The 16380-nt window shown below is 44.1% G+C and overlaps 1 protein-coding gene across 1 annotated transcript in view; it reads right to left on the reverse strand.

Annotated features, from left to right (window-relative positions):
* Positions 1-16380, reverse strand: part of Mreg (melanoregulin) — a 95263-nt gene that overhangs the window by 64755 nt on the left and 14128 nt on the right. The window lies entirely within an intron of this gene.

Genomic DNA, 16380 nt, shown 5'->3' on the forward strand with positions numbered 1-16380 from the left:
TGTCATATATGTGTATGTGTTATATATCATATGTGAACTTACAATATAAATAAAACATATAACATTTGTAACAGAAAGGTCTAAGTTGTCTTTAATAATTAAATACAACACAATACAATTTTAAAGCTAAATAAATAAATAAACAGGTCACTTTAAAAAGAGCCAAAAGCCAGGCGTGGTAGCACAGCCTTTAGTCCCAGTACTTGGGAGGGAGAGGCAGGCAGATCTCTGTGAGCTTGAGGCCAGTCTGGTCTACATAGTGAGTTCCAGGCTAGCTGGAGCTACAGGGAGACCCTGTCTCAAAAAAGACCAATAATAATAATAATAAATTTTTAAATTTTAAATAAAAATAATAAAATAAAAATAGCTAAAAGAGGCTAGGATAAGATGGCTCAGGTAAGGATGCTTGCTGTCAAGCCCGATAAGCTGAGTTTGATACCTGGAACCCTGCCACATGGTGGAAAGAAAGAACCAACTCCAGCAACTTGTCCCCTGACCTCCACAAGTACACTGTGGCACTCATGCACACATACACACACAAAAGTAAATAAAAATAAATAAATAAACAAAACAATAAATAAATGCAAATATATTTTTATAAGTATGATGACACATGCCCTAAATACCAGCACTCAGGAGGCAGAGGCAGGAGAATCACAAGTCCAAGACCAGCCTGGACTACATAGTAAGACTCTATCCCCCAAAACCAAAATTGAATCAAATAGATAAGTAATAAATAGCAAAAATAATAGAAAACAGATATAATTGTATACACAGACAAGAGGTAACTACCATAGCTAAACTTCAAATTCATCACTGAGTATTCCAACTAGAAAACATGAAGAGATAAACTTATACTAGCTTTGAGTTCAAGGACACATAGTAAACCTAGAATATGACTGGGCCTGTCATACAATGGTAGAGCATTTGCCTAGCACATGCTAGGTAATGGGTTTAATTCCCAACACCACAGGAAAAAAAAAAGGAAAAAGGCCCCAAGCAATAAATATGCACACCCAAATACTTTCAATAAACAATGCAAGATATGAACTAAGAAGATTTCAGTTGCTGGCTAAGTAGATGGCTCAGATGACTAGAACACTTGGCTGTACAAGCTAGAGAACTAGAATTAGAATCTCCAAAACCAATGTAAAACCTGAGTGGTAGCCCACCTGTAATTCCAGACTCAGAAGGTGAAACAGAGAATCCCCAGAGCAAGCTGGCTAGCAAGATTAGCCACCTCCAATGACCTTTCAGTTTGATTGAGACCCCCTCCCTGCCTCACTGAAGAAGGTAGAAGTGGGTAACAGGATAATTCCTAACATCAACATGGGGTTCCACATACATGTGCCACACACCCACACACATGTATACCCACACACATGCAAACATGCATACACACATGCACACCACACATACACATACACACACTCAAGAGAAAAATGGAAGAAGCTGCATTGTTTTGTATCCTAGTTTCATGGTCTTTCCTTTATAAGGTATACCCATGTTTGGCCTTAGGGAGACTGGTGATAGATCATCATATGTAGGACATGCCTGTACATAGCCCTGGTTAACTTCTGAAGGACAGGACATGTAAGGTCACACTGGAGCAGATCCCTCCATCTAATAATATGTATGAGACATGACTATACCTTAATCACAGGGCTCAATAATATTGTGGGCAAATGGACGTGACTCCTGTGCCTGGACCTCACCAGAGTCAAGTATGGGAAATACCCTACTGAGTGATCACATGATAATATAATTAAAAGCCAAGATAAGTGCTGAAGCTGTGAGGTGAAAGATAACAGCAGAGGCATCAGGAAAGGAAGTGGCATGTTCAAAGGCCTAGGGTATAAGGAAACTGGGTGGATGCATTAAAAAAAGAGGGCACTGGTCAGAAAATGAGAACAGCTGGCCAGGTGGGAAGCAGCTCAGGACTGGAGACACATGGCTCTGTAGATCACACTTCTAACATTCTTCTAATGTAGCTTTATTCCCAAATGCAAGGCAATACTTCGAAGAGTTTTAAGCAGAAATGTGATGTGACATAAAGAGAGTCAATATCTTAAAAATACCTTTCTAGCCAGGTGTGGTAGCACAGGCCTTTAATCCTAGAATACAGGAGGCAAAGGCAGATGGACCTCTGTGAATTCCAGACCAGTCGGGGTGGGGTACATAGTGAGACCTTCTCTCTCAAAAAAAAAAAAATCTTTCCAGGTAAAGTCCAGGAGAATGCTCAGCCAGGGCTACATAGTAAGACTCTGTCTTTAAAAAAAAAAAATTGTTAGTCGTTACTATGCAGTTGAGGAGCTAGGCATGGGCAGAGGTCTGTAATCCTTGCACTTAGGAAGCTGAGAGAAGAGGACCATGAGTTCAAGGCCAGCCTGGGATACACAGAGAAACTGTGTCCAGAAGATGACAATGACGATGACAAAGAAGAAGGGGGAGGGGGAAGAGGAGTTTTTGTAGTAAAAACAAAGATGTAACTGAGTGTGCAAAGCCCTCATTTGGTCCCCAGCACCAGGATGAATGAATGAATGAATGGATGAATGCATACATACATACACAATTGAGGTAACTCAGGTGAAAGATAGCATGTATCTGGATTTGAATGACAGTGTAGAGCTGATGAAAGGTGTGCAATTCACGACTGTATAAAGCAGAACTAAGGGAGCTAGGGATGAACTCAGTAGGAGGGGGGAGTCAAGGACCATTCTGAGCTGTCTGACTTACTTGGATAGAGAGTAATATCGTTCTCTGAGACAGAGCTAGAATACACCATGGTCATGGGCTATCAAGGACATCTGAGTATATAAAATGAGGGTACAGCAAATGAAAACATCCAGGTAAACATAGGCACCTTGGAAGGAGGAATGAGAGTAACTGAAGGTAAATGTCAAGACATCCACAAACATAACATACTTGGAAGTCAGCGCAAGATTATCTTACAACAGGAAGCAAGAACTAGTCACCAGATTGGGACTCAGCAGCAAGAGCTGCCCAGCAAGGGATGTGCTCCAATGCTGGAGAAAGGAGGTATAGACCAGGCTGCCAATCAAGTCCTCAGACATGGGAAAGACAACCAGGGCCCATGCAGGAAATCTGGGACAAGAGATGAGGACAGGATGTTAGAGACAAAGCCAGTCAGAGGCCACTCACCTGACCAGTACAGGACATAGACAGTGGGTGCTAAGCAGGGTTGGTAAAATCCTGGCCATCATCCAGAAGTTTAGGGCCTGGGACTAGACAGAGTTATCAGTGCTATGGGGAGAGCAACAAAGCACCAGATGTCAGACACAGCCCAAGCACATTGTTCTCAGAACCACCCTGTTCTTGCTCAGGCTGACTGATATCATAGGAACTAAAATCCACAGTGCTCCACTGCCCGGCTTTTAAGAATGAGCCAAGGGAAGGCAACTGATACCTTGGTTCTGTGTACATACTGGCTTCAATAAGCATATTGAACTCATTCACTCATCATTCATTTGGGGTTTTTGTTTGTTTTGGTCTTTTTGAGACAGGGTCTCCCTGTGGCCCCAGCTGGCCTGGAACTCCCAACATAGACCAGGATGGCCTTGAACTCACAGAAATCCATCTGCCTCTGCCTCCCAAAGTTATTTGTTTATTAAAAGTATGGAATGGATACCTGAGTGATTAGAGATCTTGAAAATATACAGGACATTGTCTCTGCACTTATGATGTGAGGTAGCTGCAATATCAGAGAGTATACACAGAGTGTCACAGAAGCAGAGAGGAAGAAGTGATCAATTGTGTGAGATGAGAAGGAAGTTCAAGAAATGTTTTATGTAGACTATAACAGCCTTTCATCCAAAGGATGAGCAATGGCAAAGGTGTCCCCCACAGAGAGATAGTTCAAGTAAAGGCTGTATATAGATGCTTCAACATCCATAGGTTGGGGAAATCCAAGCTCTTGTACTCACATTACAGTGACATGTGGTGAAGAAGCAAAGGTAGTTTGAGGTCAGAGTCAATACAGTGCTAATCTAGGTCTCTGCCCTGTAAACTATGATAAGCTGTGTTAAAGAAATTTTGAATTATCAGGTCTGAGTTGTAGTCCCATCTTCTAGATGAAGAAGGAATAGGGACATGGCTTAGGAGGCTATCACAATCAACTGTCACATGAGGCAGGGTGTAGTGTTCAGGTCATGTTTTCCAAGTTCTTAATGTTAGCCTGAGTGCTTAAAGATCTTGAAAATATACAGGACATTGTCTCTGCCCTTATGACACGAGGTAAGTACAATTTCAGAAAGAGTAAACACAGAATGTCACAGAAGCAGAGAGAAAGAAGTGATCAGTTGTGTGAGATGAGAAGGAAGTTCAAGAAAAGTTTTATGTAGACTACAACAGCCTTTGATCCAAAGGATGAGCAATGGCAAAGGTGTCCCCCGCAGAGACAGTTCAAGCAAAGGCCACATACGGAGGCTTCCACGTACATAGGTTGGGGAATTCCAAGCTCTTGTACACACATTGCAGTGACACACGGTGAAGAAGCAAAGGTAATTTGAGGTTAAATTCAAAACAGTGCTAGTCTAGGTCTTTGTCCAGTGAACTATGATAAGCTGTATCAAAGAAATTTTGAGTTATCAGGTCTGGGTTGTAGTCCCATCTTCTAGATGAAGAAGGAATAGGGAAATGGCTTAGGAGGCTGTCACAATCAACTGTCACATGAGGCAGGGTGTAGTGTTCAGGTCATGATTTCTGAGGTCTTAATGTCAGGAGCTTCAGAGTCACTTTAAGTAAGTGCAGGAAGAGATGGGCAGGAATCCCCTGGCAGACAGAAAGCCACAAACCAACCACAACCAGAATCCTATTAGAAAATACACTTAATAGAACCAGGCATAGTGGTTCATGCCTTTAATCACACCACTCAGGAGGCAGAGGCAGGAAGATCTCTATGAGTTCAAGGGCAGCCTAGTCTACATAGTAAAAAAAGAAAACATGCTTAATAACACGTGACTATGGTCCCCCCGCGGAGGAGGAAGAGGCAGAAGGGTTGGAAGTCCAAGGTCATCCTTGGCTGCATATGGAATTCAAGACTACACTAGGCTATATGATGAGAGCCTGTCTCAAAAATTGAAAATAAGGGACTGGCGATATGGCTTAAAGTTAAGGGCACGTACTCCTCTTTCAGAGGATCAGGGTTTGGTTCCCAGCTGTTATCAGGAAGCTCACAACCACCTGTAACTCCAGTTTCAGGGAATTCAAAACCCTCTTCCCAGCCTCTTCAAGCACTGTACTCACATGCACATACACACACGGACACATAGACACATAGACACACAGACACACAGACACAGAGACACATAATTAAAAATAAAAGAACTTTTAAAAAACTAAAAATAAAAAGTATTCAATTAGAATCTTTTTTGAGGTATAAGAAAGATGGCATTCCACCTATAAGTAAATATGAAATTTTAAACATTTTGAAACAGTTGTTTCTATGAAAGTGAATGATTGTGTTAGCTAGTGGAACATCAGAGAGAGGGAAATGAGAGGCTGGATTCCAGCAGCACTGGAGGGAGCAACACCAGCCCCTGGAGGGCAGCACAGAGGTACCAGTAAGAGTTCAAGGCAAGGGGGCTAGAAAGGTGGCTTGGGGGTTAAGGGCACTTTCTGCTCTTCCAGAGGAATGAGGTTCAATTCCAAGCACCCATGTGGCATTTCTATTGCCCTCTTCTGGCCTTCATGGGCACTACACACCTAGAAGTATGCATATAGGCAAGCAAAACACTTGTACAAATAAAAATAAACAATTTTTTTAAAAAGGCCAAGGCAAGTGTGTGAGGTTCACACCTTTCACTGGGACTTAAGTGCAAACACCAAGGCTGACTTGTGAGCCTACAGGTCATTCAGAGAGATGTTCAGATCTGGGTGCAGGAGGGAAAACAGGGTGGTGGTGTGAAGTTGGAGAACTGCTCACCCATGCCATGTCACCCCCAAAGACTGGTATTGGGGGAACAGTGGGAGAGAGACAAGATCTTAAGAGGAATGGGTAAAGTCAAAGGAGGAAAAGAAGTGGCTTTGGCAAAGTAGGATGTGAACGAACAGGAGGATAGTGTCCAGTATTGCCAGGACCAGGAGGGGCAATGAGCCAGGTTCTTGCAACTCATAAGCCACTGCTGTACTGACTCAATACTTGTACAAAGGGTTCTCCCAGTCCACCCTCACAACCCACCTGGGACAAGAAGGGTTAAAGGCACTATCGCACTTGGCAAATAAGAGCAAGAATACAGAGTTGCTTGACTTCTCCAAGGACAGGCTGACAGTCTTCCTGCAGTGAGATTCATGATGGACATTTAGCAAGCAATCGTGTTGTATCAAGGACTTAGAGACTGCATTTGCTCAAAAGCACTGACTCTTCACTTATACCTGCAGATGCCCAATGGGTAGTTAAAAGCAGGATGAAGCTTGTCATCTCTGCCTTCAGTTTTCATTTGTCAACTCTGTCTTAAAACTTTGGGTTAGATTCTTGTTCCAATCCGCACATAGGTATGTTAATAATTTAAGGAGTATCTGTTAAAAACTGGTAATACAAGACTGATAAACCCTAGATTTTAGATTTATCTGACCTACCTCAGCCTTCTTCAGGATTAAAAGTACTAAGATAAGAGAAACTAAGGTATTTTCCAAACTCCTGCTGTCAGCTTTTACAACATCCTGTTAGCGATCCCCTGGAGTTAGGCCTAGAAGTTTTCCAGTCATTTCCTAGACCTGGAGTCACGTAGATTCCAGGAAAACTGGAGCCTTGCTCATAGCCAAACAACCTCATTATGAAATCACCCAAGTGGGAGCAATTACCCAATGACAGGAGCTAAACACCCCCCAACCCCAAGCTGGAGCAATCATCGCATGGAAACTGGATTGTCCCCTCCAGCCATGATAGTGATGAGATGTCCACCCCATAGAATCAGAACTGAGACAATGATCAACAAGACCACAGTGTGACCCAAACCAATTAATTACATGTGCTTGTTGGTCCCAAGCTTCTGTAGAAGCTGGAGGTTGATGTCAGTACTCCCAAATATGGGCTGAGATGCTTGATCTCCATCTTCCCCAATATGGCCATACTTATTAAATTCTCCTGCTTTTCCACCATAATTTTCCATTTTATTTCTGGGTCACATAAAAGGCCTTGTTTGTTGTAACCACCCAGAGTTGGGTCACTGGCCTAGGACTCTGGTAACAGCTTATCATAGGTCCCAATTCCCAAATGCTGTCCACCAAGAGTGCAGCTGTGTAACAACCACATGTGTGGACACTCCTGGTCTAAACCAGCAAATCCTCTGAGAGCTTTTCCCAGGGACAGAAAGCTTCACTCTCACACCAACAGACCTGGTGCCTGGCTTCACCAGGGACTGCAACCCCAGCTCTGACTCCACAGTCAACATGGCTCAGGGTGATGAAACTCTAGCATTCTCCTGCCTTTCATTTTCCCTCAAACTTGTTTTATTTTTATAACTCTTATCTTTGCAGTTTGTAAATTCCCCCAAAGGGCAGGGGACTGCATCCAATACTTTTATCACACATTACCCAACAAGATTCAGCACCAACCAGCTATTTTAGCAGCATTCGTTGACTAGAATAAACTAAGTCCTGACCCCCAAGTCCCAGTTGGAACTCATTGTTATTTTTTAAAACTATTCTTTTAAATATTTTTATTTATTTTTATTTTATGTGTGTCCCAGTTTGTTTCTCCACTGCTGTGGCAAAACACTATGACCAATACCAACTTGGGGAGAAAGAGTTTATTTATCTTACATCTCAGTCACAGTTCATCAGGGAGCCCAAGGTAGGAACTCAGGGCAGGAACCTGGAGTCAGGAGCTAGAGCACAGGCCATGGAGGAATGATGCTTACTGGCTTGCTCCCCTGGCCCCTGCTCAGTCTGCTTTCTTATGCAACACAGGCCCACCTGCCCAGGGGTGGCATCACCCACAGTGGGCTGGGCCCTCCCACATCACTCAACAATCAAGAAAATGCCCCACAGATATGGCCACAGGTCAGCCAACGGAGGCAATTCCCTAATCGAGGCTCCTTCAACCCAGGTGTGTCAAGTTGACACTAAAGCTATCCAGTGCAATGTGTATGAGCGTTATGCCTGCATGTATGTAGGTGCACCTGTGTTATGCAATGCCCACGGAGGTCAGAAGAGGATATCTGATCCCCAGGAACTAGAGTTACAAATGGTTGTTAGCTGCCATGTACGTGCTGGGATATGAACTCAGGTCTTCTGCAAGAGCAGCCAGTGCTCTTTACTACTGAGTCATCTCTCCAGCCCCTTTAAAACTGTTCTAAAGAAGGAGGCTAGAAATTAGACAGTATTTAAATAATCAGTAAAAACAACATGTGAACCATGAATAACTGAATCACCTTTTGCTTTACTGAGCCACGATTTATTCTCCTGTACTGAAGACATTGTCACGGCTGTCCCACCCGCTCAGTCAGTGATCAACCACTTTCTTTGCCTCTATCTCTCCTCTATGTGCTGTGTGTGCACGAGCATGTTCCCTTGCCTCTCTCCTTTCTTTGTAATTCTTTCTCTCATCTTTCACCATGTCTCTTCTTTCTGGCCCCTCCTCTGGCTATCTGTCTCTTATTTTTTGCCTTCTTTTTATTTTGTTGTGTTTTTTTTGAGACAGCATCTTACTCTAATGCCCAGGCTTGCCTTGAACTCAAGGCAATCCTGCCTCAACCTCCCAGGCTCTAGGATTACAAGAGTAAGAGACCACTCTGGGCTGGGCTGGCTCTCTCTCTCTCTCTCTCTCTCTCTCTCTCTCTCTCTCTCTCTCAACTTCAGCTAGTGGCAAATGCCAGCCAATCGACAAACTGGAGAGACACATACTAGAAAGATCAAAATGCAGCGTATTTCCAAGTGCTCACATCTGCCAACAGGTGTGTAGCTCTTGAGTTCTCCCCACATCCAGTCCTGTCCTAATTAAGAGCAGTGGTCCCTGGTGTACCCCAAAGAGCTTTGGGCTCTGCCTAGTAACTGATACCCAGGGGATGATGGAAATAGAGATGAGAACCAGCAGCTGCTGCCCTGGATGAGCAGGGCCTCTCCAGGGATGTTTGTCAACAGCCCTTGCCCTTCTGAGCCTGCTCATCTCTGCAGAGTCACATCCACTCCGCCCCACTATCTCCCCACCAGGACCCATGTAGCCATGTTGTTCCTCAGTATAAATAAGCCAGGTGTGCTGGTTAGTTTTTGTCCACTTGACAGCAAACTACTGTCACTTGGCAAGAGGGAACCTCAGGTGAGGAATTTCCTCCATCAGACTGACCAGTGGTCATGTCTGTAAGGCATTTTCTTCATTGCTAATTGATGCAGGAGGGCCCCTCTCACTATGGGCAGTGCCATGCCTAGGCAGGTGGCTGTGGGCTCTGTTAGGGTAACTGAGAAGGAAGGGGAAGCAAGCCAGTAATCAGAGTTCCTCCATGGTCTCTGCTTCACTTTCTGCCTCCAAGTTCCTGCCTTGAGCTCCAGCCTTGGCTTCCCTCCGTGATGGATTATAACCTGGGAGTTGTAAGATAGATATAAACCTTTTCCTCCCTAAGTTGCTTTTTGGTCAGGGTGTTTTATCACAGCAACAGGAAACCAACCTAGAACACCAGGCTTCTTTAGAGTACAGGAAAGCTGAACTCCTGCTGCTACACAAACATTTACTCTAATAATACTTTCAAAAGAATGGTCAAAGGGCTAGGGAGAGAACTCAGTCAGTAAAGCACTTGCCTTTGCAGCATGGGAATGGTGGTGCACTCTTGTAATCCTGGCACTGTGGGGTGGAGACAGGAGGATCCCTGGAACTCGCTGGCCAGCCAGCCTAGCCTACTGGGTGAGTTCTTAGCCAGTAAGGGAACCCTGTCTCAAAAAAAAAAAATGTAGATAGTGCCTGAGAAATGACACCCAACGTTGACCTCTGGTCTCCAAATGCTCACACTCTCTCTCTTTTCTCTCAAATGCACACCTCAGTACATGAACACACACACACACACACACACACACACACACACACACACGTGCGCGCAACAGAGAGAGAGGGGGAACATTCAGAATGAAGGAGGCCTGTGAGCTCTTTAAGAGCATCAGAAATGAATGTCTGGCAGCTCCTGAGTCCCAGATTTTGACCACCACAGGCTCCTCCTTGAAACTTTGACGCCAGCAAAAGCATCAATCCATCTCACTCTGAAACTCAGCCAGAGAGACTAGGCTAAAAGCAAAGAGCTTGAGAAGCAGCTGGGAACTTATGGAGACCCCAGACCAAGAAGGGGTGGGCAAGTGTGAAGAGAACCCAAAGAGGCCCCAGGAGCCCAGGAGGACAGATGGAAGGAAGAAGGCTGCCAGTCAGCAGCTTCTCTCTCTCTCCTTCCTTCATATGATGATGTCTAAAAGGTTTTAAAGAAAATGAGAGCGACTGCTTTGCCTCTGGCCACCATCTGCTGATAATAAATATTTTATCATCCTCAGGCATTTGAGATGCTGCTCTGATGTCACAACCTAGGCAGAAGCTGAGGAAAGTCTCAGATTTCACCTTAATCTTACCTCAGGGCATAAGACTCAAACTGATCTGGAGTCTTCTTTCAACACTCTGAAAGTGAAAATCTGCCTGGGGACCTGGTTGTAAAGTGCTTGTCAGCATGAAAGCCATTTACCAGGAAAGCCTGGGACTTCTCACCACTACCAAGGATGGTGTATAAAAAGATTTTGGAAAGCCCCACAAAATACATGCATACAAGATGGGGGTTGGCCAGCAGTTCCAGTGACCTCACTGTTCTAACCATGAGCCAAGTGTCAGCAATGGCTGGTGTGAGGCTGAAGCTATGAGCAGTGAAGGGAGGAAATCCCGTGTCTAGAAACACAGATCTCAAGAGGCTGAGTGGTCCTTCCCTTTCTCCACCCAAGTCCTCCTTGTCTGACTCCCCACTAGGACTTGGCCAGCCTCCTTGTGGAGGAGGAGATGAGTCTAAGAGCCCTTCTGTCTCCATCCCACTCTTCCTCCTTCCTTCCTCCTTCCTCTCTTCCATTCCTCACTCCCTTGTGCCTCTTCCCCCTCTAATTCCGTCCTTCCTTCTTCATTCTCTTGTTCCTCCTTTCTCTACTGCTTCCAAGACAGTCTGGCTTTTTTTCTTTCTTTTAAACCTTCCAATGTTTAAGCATCTGTTAACCCCAAATCCAAGCCTGTTCTATTCATTAGTACTTTTCTCAGCACTAGTCCACCTTCGTGAGTGATTTCCTTCAGTACCAGACATCCCTTGCAATTCTGGCCCCTCTCTGATGCTCTCCCTCCCTTTGGGCACTCTGTCTTTGTGAAGGAAGCAGAGCCCAAGTCCTGCTTCTTGCTGAGAACCCCATGAAGCTGGTGGGGCAGCACTGTTTCCATCTCCTTCAGCTAAGGAAACACTGGTCTCAGGAAGACAAGACTCCATCCTCTGCCTCTCCTCAGGTTGCACTGACTCCTGGCCTGTTTATCCAGCCTCTTGACTATAAAGGCCATTCACATGAGGAAGATTCCAAAATCAATTCCTGAATCCCATCTCAGACCACTCTTTAAATTTTAGACTTCCCATCTCCACTGATATGCCTGACAGACAACACAAGTTCAACACGGTCCAAATATGGACCTCACCACCAGCAGGTTCCCCACTTCCACGACAGCAGATTCATCTTCCCATTGTTCAGGCCAAAACCACAAAGCCATCCTGAATCCCTTGCCCCCTACTTCCAATGCATCAGAAATTTCTGTTTTCAAAACACATCCACTTCACTACACCCTGAGCCAAGGCTTCTTAGATCTTCCATAAGAATTCCTGCAGTAGTTGTTGTTTTGTTTTGTTTTGTTTTGTTTTGTTTTGTTTGGGGGGGGGTTGTTGCTGTTGTCTTTTCGTATTCTTAACTCAGAGCAAAGGCGATCCTCATAAAATATAAATCAGGTCATGTCATCTCTCTGCTCCCAACCCTCCAATGACTCCCATTTGACTCAGAATATAAACCAAAGTCCTACAATAAATGGTCCATGGGTTGAATGTGATATCTACCTTGTCTCTTTGTTGTTCCCAGAACCCATCAATCACAGCCCTCCCTCAGGGCCTTGCACTGGCTGATCTGCCTACCCTATTTTCCTCCAGTTATCCACATGCTTCTCTCCCTCCTCTCCTTTACACATCGCCTTCTCCATGAGGCCTGCTTTGGCCAGACAAACTGTTCACATTGTTTAGCTGTTTAAACTGATGAAGATCAGGCTTACAGTCTTGAGGGAGGAAGCAGGTGATAAGCCCTATGTTTCTCAGAGATGATGAAAAAGACTATGAAGAAATATAAAGTGAGTGAGGTTCACACAGAAAGGACAAGCAGTTTTAAACATGGCAATCAGGAAAGAACTGTCTGGCAAAATGAATGAGCAGAGATCTGAATAGAGAAGGAATTTTCCATGCAGGTAGCCAGAGGAAGAATGTTCTAGGCAGACAGGGTAAGAATCACAAAGGTCCTGAGAAATCAACATATATGTTCAGCACATTAAAGGACCAGGAAGGGGCTACTGTGGCTAAAGGATGAGCAATTATTTTTATCTGTGCTGAGTTTAAAATCTAAATCATGTTTAACAGCAATAAACTGGAAGCCACCCCAGAGTCTACTAACAGAAAGGGTGAAAACGGAATGAACTGACAGCAGTACAAACCACAAAGTAAGCTAACCACAACAACATGGATGAATCTAGAAAACTGACAAAGTGAGGTGTGTGGGAACACACATGGCCCCATTTGTGTGATGTTTAAAAGCAGGTAAAATTAGACTACATAGTTAAGGTGCAGAGAAAGGTGGTAAAGCTATAAAGTGAAACAAGGAAATGACTCTCATAGAAATTTAAGATATGATCAGGGAGGGGATGTGGGGCTAGCTGGCAATAGCTATCTCTTATCCTGAGTAGTGGTTATAGGAGTATGCTCTGTATAGTTGTTTTTTCATTGTTGTTTTGTTTTGTTTTGTTTTGTTTTTGAGACAGGGTCTCCCTACAGACCCAGCTGGCCTGGAACTCACTATGTCACTATATAGACCAGGCTGACCTTGAACTCACAGAGATCTCCCTGCCTCTGCCTCCCGAGTGCTGGGATTAAAGGCGTGTGCCATCACACCCAGCATAGCACAGTTGTTCTTTATACTGAAAATATTTCTTCATGTCCTCTTTGTCTGTGATAACACATAAAAACACACACGAGTGGGTTTGAGGGGGATTTTTTGGTTTGGGTTTTGGTTTTTTGAAACAGAGTCACACTATATAGCCTAGGCTGGCCTTTAACTCACAGAGATCCACTTGCCTCTGCCTCCTGAGTACTGCACTGGGACTACAGGCATGTGCCACCATGCCCAGATCAAACACACGTGTTTTAAAGTTTATTTTAAAAACTAAGTTAGAGACAATTCAGAATACTATCAAACATTTTGAGGTATATACCTTTAGGTACACTCTCTCATCAAAATTGTTCCCTAAAAAAAGAATAGAACATGTAGTATATAACTGTCACAGTACAAATGTTTACTAGCCAAACTAAAAAGGCTTCAATTTCTAAGAGAATAAGCTATCTTAAGGAGAATTTACTTTTTACACAAAGGTGTAAGTGACACAATCACTCCAAGAGGTGTGTCTAGAAAAATCCAGGAAACTGTATGATGTGCAACAGAAAATGTCACCTTCCAGGGACCTTCCAGTACCACATGACTGACTAATTTAAGTCACAAAAGGAGAACAGAGATGCCGCTGTGGATTTCCAGGGGAGTAAACCTTTAAAAGTCATCCTTGTGGGGCTGGAGAGATAGTTCAGCAGCTAAGAGTACTGACTGCTCTTGCAGAGGACCTGCGTTTAATTCCCAGCACCCACATGGCAGCTAACAACCATTTGTAACTCCAGTTCCAGGGGATCTGATGCCTTCTTCTGACCTCCGTGGGCACTAACAACACAGGTACACTTACACACATGCAGGCAATACACCCATACACATAAAATAAAAAAAAATAATAATTTTTTTAAAGTCATCCTTGTGTGCTGGTTGTGATGGCAACATGCCTCTAATCCTAGCACTCAGAGGCAGAGACAAGAGGATCACCACAGGTTGAAACTAGTCCAATCTACAAACTGAGTTCCAAGTCAGCCAGGGTTAAATAATGAAGTCCTGTCTCAAAAACAAACAATATCATCCTGCAAATAGCGAAGAGCTGATTTCTTATAAGGCATTGATCCTTGAATCCCTGTTCCAGGAATAGCCCCACGTTTTCTGCCTTTCCACTGCATCTCAAGAAGGTAAATGTACCAGCTCTGGAATAGAATTCTTGGAGCCAGTGCACAATTTGCAGTGGGATTCTGCATGCCTCTGCTGGCTCTTTCTGTGAATCACTCTCTGGCCCAGGGCTGTGGCCATAACCTGCAGGTGTCTGCAGGAAGTCAGGCATGAGATGTATCAATGCTTCACAGTCTGAGAAACATGGCTCTGCAAATCCAACAGCATGTTACAAGGGGAAAGCCAGGCCATCTGGGCCCAGTCTGAGAGCTCTCACTGACATCAACACATCTGCCATCTTTCTGTAAGTCCTTCCAAGGGTAAATGCTTTTGGATGAATCCACCCCATAAAATGAAAAACTCTTCACATGTAAAGGATGATGTACTTTAGAGTTGGTGATGAGCTCCTCAAATATCACGAGCCCTCTCTCACCCCTGTCCTTCCTCCCCACTGGCACCTGGTCTCTAGCCTCAGTACAGGAAATGGTGCCCGTTATTTCTGGACCCCAGGTTGTCACATTCAAGGAAAGTCTCATACTCCAAACACAATTTCTAGTACACATCACATGAGCTAGAAATGCTCCCTGCATACCAGAAGGGCTCTGCTCTCCCAATGACACTGAAATGTAACAGGATATGCCTCTCAGCAAGTTACTGAAGCTCTTTGTACCTTGGTTTCCTTAACTGTCAAGTGGAGACCACAGATGGAATTACAGTCTATCATCATTATCTACAGATCCCATATGCGCAAATTCTCCCTCTCATTAAATTTACCTGTCACCCAAAGATTGATACTAAAAATTGATGGTCTCAAGGTCATTCATGGGAATACACAGAGCAATGAAAGCTCAGATGAAGATTCCCAACTGATGTTGGACAAGCAATACTCTGCTGTCCTGTTTTAGCTCTCATACTGGCAATAAGTGTCCTCTGGTGGTGTACTTAGCGGTACGTTTTATTTCTGTACTGCTCAGTGGTGATGTCACTCTTTAGAATGCTCCCCAGTATGGTGCTACAGTGTGAAAATACATGTGTTATTGGCTGAGGATGTGCTTCAGCTGGTAGAGTCTAGCATGTACAAGTCCCTGGGTTTGAGCTGGGTGTAGTAGCGTACACCTTTAATCCCAGCACTGAAGCAGACAGACCTCTGTGAGTTCGAGGCCAGCCTGGTCTACATAGTGAGTTCCAGGCCAGCTGGGGCTGCAGGGAGACCCTGTCTCAAAAAAAGACAAAAAAAAAAAAATCCCTGGGTTCAATCTCCAGCACCAAATAAACCAGGTGTGGTGATGTATGCCTATATCCTAGCACTCAGGAGATAGAGGTAGGAGGATCAAAAGTCCAAGGTCATCCTTAGTTACACAGCAATTTTGAAGCCAGTCTGGGTTGCATGAAACCCTGGTGTGGTGGTGCACGCCTTTAGTCCCAGCACTCGGGAGGCAGAAGCAGGTGGATCTCTGTGAGTTCTGTAGCCTCTGTAAGGCCATCCTGATCTACAAAGTGAGTTCCAAGTCAACTGGGGCTACAGGGAAACCCTGTCTCAAAAATACCAAAATAAATAAATAAATAAAATAAGTAAAAATAAATAAGTAAATAAAATAAAATACATGTGTTAGATAAGCTTCATGCACACATGAGATATAGTGGCTTTTGGCCATGAGCTCAATGTTAATGACCAACAGTAAGGTATCTTTAAACATGGACACATCAAAGAGTGTGTATTGACCAGTTAGTGAATGGGCTTATAGGAGCCTGATATACCTTGTCCTTCTCCTACAAAGGGTTCAGTATTTACTCATTCCAGGTTCTAGGTGACTTTATAGAATGTAACTAACAAGCCCAACTGTGTTCATAAGGTTAAGGCAAGATTCAGCAAAGCACTTTCAACAGAGCCTTCTACACCATGAACATGGAGGAACAGAATGCAGGGTCAGAGGAGATGATGTTAGAGATGCCTCCTCCTGTGCCTCTACATCTTTTTTTTTTTTCTCATCTGCATCTTGAAGCTCAGGCTACGTCGTATCTCTACGGTCTGAAGAACATTTAGGCAAATTCCATTCCTTGTTGAAACCACTCCTCTGTGGGACCATA

Source organism: Nannospalax galili, unplaced genomic scaffold (genome assembly GCF_000622305.1).
Source record: "Nannospalax galili isolate Female #2095 unplaced genomic scaffold, S.galili_v1.0 scaffold127, whole genome shotgun sequence".
Classification (NCBI taxonomy): domain Eukaryota; kingdom Metazoa; phylum Chordata; class Mammalia; order Rodentia; family Spalacidae; genus Nannospalax; species Nannospalax galili.